The sequence below is a fragment of the Triticum dicoccoides genome, chromosome 4B (assembly GCF_002162155.2).
Source record: "Triticum dicoccoides isolate Atlit2015 ecotype Zavitan chromosome 4B, WEW_v2.0, whole genome shotgun sequence".
NCBI classification, from domain to species: domain Eukaryota; kingdom Viridiplantae; phylum Streptophyta; class Magnoliopsida; order Poales; family Poaceae; genus Triticum; species Triticum dicoccoides.
This window is the reverse complement of record NC_041387.1, coordinates 649,571,036-649,575,214: the sequence shown is the minus strand read 5'-3', so window position 1 is coordinate 649,575,214 and position 4,179 is coordinate 649,571,036. Positions and strand designations below refer to the sequence as shown.

Genomic DNA, 4,179 nt, shown 5'->3' with positions numbered 1-4,179 from the left:
GGGCTATTTAACTTTCTGTCACCCCTCTTCTACTATCTTATTTACCTACAACTGAAGATATCATTTTGATCTCAATCACCTACTGTTAATGACTCCCTCAAGTTTACTCAGAGTGACAAAACTAAAAAATGCACTTTTAACATGTACAATATCGATCAAAATTCAACTTTGTTGTACAGAACAAGAATGGAAAAGAAGCATCCATCCATAATTGACTGTATGTATTATGGTCATGGCGTCCATGCCATCACATAAATCTGCTTCACCGAGAAATATATAAATGAAGGCCATCCCGGAGGTGCAGCTAGGTAGCTTCATGCTTACCAGCGATGCAATGCCGGAGCGGAAGAAGACCGACCGGAGGCGTCGGAGTGGGAGAAGAATCACCGGACGGTGGCGTGGCTCTGTCCTGCACCTGCGCGTGTTAGGTAGTGCACCCATCAGGGAACCAAGCATATACATGGCACGCTGAAAGAATATGTAACATAGCAGCATTGAAATTAAACACAAACCACCAACAATACTAGTACTTTTGACTATTTTGAATCATCACAAACAAACTAGTATAGCACTACAAGTGCTAATGATATTCCGAATCGACAATTTAATTGAATTAATTCCAGCCCAAGCACATCCCTTCAAAATAAAACAACGTTCGTTCAAGGGAACAAATATAAGATGGTTTGCAGGTTAATCACATTCAACAACCAGTACTAATCAAGACCTGAATCAACAAAATAAACTAACATCCAAAACAGGTTGTAATGGTAAAAAACATAGCAGACCAATTAATGATTGATGCTGGTAAATCAACAATCAAAAAATGAAGCTTTTTTTGGATACATGGCTGCTGCAAACATGCAAATACAAGCAGTACTACTTGTCTAATGAATGAAATGCATGGTTTTCTTCTTCTTCTTCTAGTTAACAAAGTCATCGATGAAGCAAGCAACATCACATCAGTACAGCAGCACACACACAGAGTGGCTAGTGGGGAAGGCTAGCAAGTGACTAATACCAACCTCTACTTTCAAAAAAGAATAACAAAGAAGATCAACCTCTAGCTAGACCGTGGTTGACCAACTTGCTGCTAAGAGCCACAAGTAGCCATCCACCATAGTCACCCTGCTGTCCTGTAGGTTAAGAAACACCCCTAATAATGTTAGTTAAAAAAGGGAATATGTTTCCTTAATAAAAAAATGTAAACGCAGCATGCGCGCAATCACACTTTGAACTCCTATCCTATCCGTCCACAAGTGTGCTCTACTCTGCTGACACTATGGTGAACGACACAATATGGCTCAGAATTCAAACACTATGGTGAACTGCTGATTTGGTTAACTCAAAATAGCCATATCTCAATGTGAAGAAGACAACTCTATTAGAATCTGGAATACCATGGCATAGGACAGTGCCTACATTCATTTTTTTTCCCTATTCAGTCAGTTAAAGGCGACGCAACCTCCCTATTCGATAATAAGTGACCATCAGGAACCATGCAGCAGGAGCAAGTAAACCAGCTTAGCTAGCACGTGGGCATTAGAGATGCAAATTTGAAACCTTTTGGGTACCCTCCGACCCTAGTTAGTTCAACCAAATGAAGTAAATTTTCAGAATTCAAATTTTAAAAAATGATGTAAATTCTGAAAATTGACTTCATTTAGTTGAACTAAAGAGGATTGAAGGGTACACTCAAGGTTCCAAATCTTCATACCTAGTGAGCATCAATCAATCATCCACACACGCATCACAACACAGGACCAAGTATGAAATGAACTGGAACCACCATATACAGTAGCCAAACATGCGATGAGCTATAAAATCATCATATACATAATCAGGGAATGCAATGAGGTATAAAAGCATGCTTGTGCAAACATTCAAGGCAGCAAGTTTCATCTCCTATGTACACACACAGAAGCAAACCAAAGCAACTCCCGAGGTTAATAATGTTTGTTCTTGCTGTAGAGCACAAAGCAACCAGCGGGCTGCATAATAAAAGAAACAAAAGCCATGAATGAAGATTATACGGACCAGCAGCATAGCTCTCTCCGGTTGAACACTTGTAGGAGAGAGGGCCGGGTTCCGGCGCAGGCCGAAACAAACTAGAGGTCATTTATTTATTTAGCACTATGAAGCCCAGAATAGCGACGCCCATAGTCGTGGTTCGATGGCCACAAGGTCAGAGCAAGCAACCGGAGGTGGGGAGCTCACCATGGGCGTCCTGTAGTCGATGCCGAGCAGGCAGCGGGTTGGTCCAACGGAAGAGCCTCACCTCGCGCCGCGCAGCTCCTGGATAAACCCCTTGGCCTCGATCTTTGCTGCTGCTGGCCTGCTGCTGCTGCTGCACAAGAAGAAGAACAAGAGACATAAGAGATGGATGTTGAGCTCGAATCAAAAAGGGGAGGAAGAGACCATGAAACTACAAAGTAAAGGAGCAGCAGGTAGCTCACCTTTGTGGCCTTGACGCTGGAGCAAGGAGGAATCCATGGACCTGAGCTTGGTGGTGACCAATCAATCAACAGCCGCTGCACACACATATATACATACAGAGAGAGAGAGAGAGAGAGAGAGAGAGAGAGAGGAAAAATGAGATCAATTCAACATGAGGGATGGAGAGGGAGCAGAGCATCAAATGGCTTGTACACTTGTCAAAAATAAACAGAGGGAGAGGGGCCTTGAGTCCACTCACTAGCATCAGGCAAGGGAATAGAACAAGATGAAATCGAGAGAGGGGGGCCGAACCTTGCTGCTGCTGCCGTTGTGTCCTTGACGCTGGAGCTGGCTCCATGGACCGGAGGTTGGGGGTGAAGAGCCGCTGCAAGCACAGGGAGTGAGAGAACAGAGGTGAATCACCACCGTATACCAAATCAAGAAAAAGAAAACTGCAATCCGAAAGGGGGAGGAGACGGGTCGGACCATGAGGAGAGAAGCAGAGGGAGGGAGTCCCATGGCGTCCTAAGCAAAGCAAACCTTTTTATGCCATGGCGACCGTGCTGGATTTGGGAGGGGGGAGACCGTCCTGGTCGCCATGGGTGGGCTCGCCGGAGAGGAGATGGCCTTCTGCCGGCGCGCGTCCTTGCAGGTTGACGAAGAACAAGTGGTCCTTGAGGCCATCCAGGACCAGGAGACGGAGCGGCGCTTGAGGGCTCGGGATTCGCCGGATCGAGTTGGAGGCGACCGAAACCCTAGCCGCCACGGGGTAGGGATTCAGGCCCCTCCTGCCATGGCCATGGCCGCGGGGTAGGGGCTGGACCTGAGCTGGTGGCTGCTGGGTTGGATCTGGAGGCCGGCGGCGGGGCTGGTGGAGAGGAGGTCGCCGGCGGCCGAAGGGATCGGGGGAGACGGGGAATGAATGGGGATTGGAAAATGTGTTGGGTGGGCTGCGGGTTGGGTCGTGCCGCGCTGGGTGCCGTCGTCGACCAGCCTGCTCATGATGTGGGGAGACCTCAACCTAGATATCCTTTGCTATGCAAACTTCGCCGAGCGTGCGCGCTCCATCGGCGACGACGGCTGCATGGATGTGGAGCTCCTCTTCTAGGCGATTCAGGAGGCCGAACCGTCAGATCCTGCGCAGGCGGCAAAGTGGGCGTTCTTCAAGACGGTGAACTCATCTCGTCTCAACATCAGGCCGCCGTTGGTGAAGGGGATTGCCAGCATTCCGCTGGAATTCCTCCCGCTGGGGGTGGAGCTGCCACGCCGTCGTTAGTAAAGGACTCGACGCCCCGCCTGCCTCAGCACCGCGCCATCGATCCCCCTCCCTGGCCAGGTGAGGGAGGTATGCATTCATTCCGCCTCTCGCATACATTCCATTTGCGTTTGTTGGCTCTGCGTTCGCGGAGGATTCAGTGCAAAGAGTTGAAGGATTGTGTGTCGATTCAGTTAGTTGATTTGGGTAAATCTAGGGTTTCCCCTGATATGCTGATTGAATCATCTGATGTTGTTGCCGTTTCTACGGCCTCTGGACCTGCGATTAATTCGAATTTGGATAGAATTAGGGTTTTTCCTGATGCGTTGATTGAATCCTCTAATGATGTTGCCGTCTCTACGGCCTATAAACTTGTGAGTAATCCGAATTTGGGCGATAGTCTGCTTAACAGCGCGAGAGTGACAGGTTAAAAGTTGTCCTCTGTTCCTAATCAGGTTGCGACGGGCCCCAGCTTCAAAATTCGTGACTAT

At 48.0% G+C, this 4,179-nt stretch overlaps 1 long non-coding RNA gene across 5 annotated transcripts in view; it reads right to left on the bottom strand.

Moving 5' to 3' along the window:
- Positions 1-3,875, bottom strand: part of LOC119292027 — an 8,451-nt gene extending 4,576 nt beyond the window's left edge. Inside the window, exons 1-6 of one of the 5 annotated variants that reach the window (XR_005142828.1) lie at positions 2,920-3,875; positions 2,746-2,818; positions 2,454-2,528; positions 2,215-2,344; positions 1,023-1,133; positions 325-415 (exon numbers count right to left, since the gene is read on the bottom strand). This is a non-coding gene — a long non-coding RNA (uncharacterized LOC119292027). The remainder of the gene's footprint in view (positions 1-324; positions 416-1,022; positions 1,134-2,214; positions 2,345-2,453; positions 2,529-2,745; positions 2,819-2,919) is intronic. The other 4 variants (XR_005142827.1, XR_005142830.1, XR_005142826.1 and 1 more) reach the window with 4 other exon arrangements.
- Between the last annotated feature and the right edge of the window lie 304 nt (positions 3,876-4,179).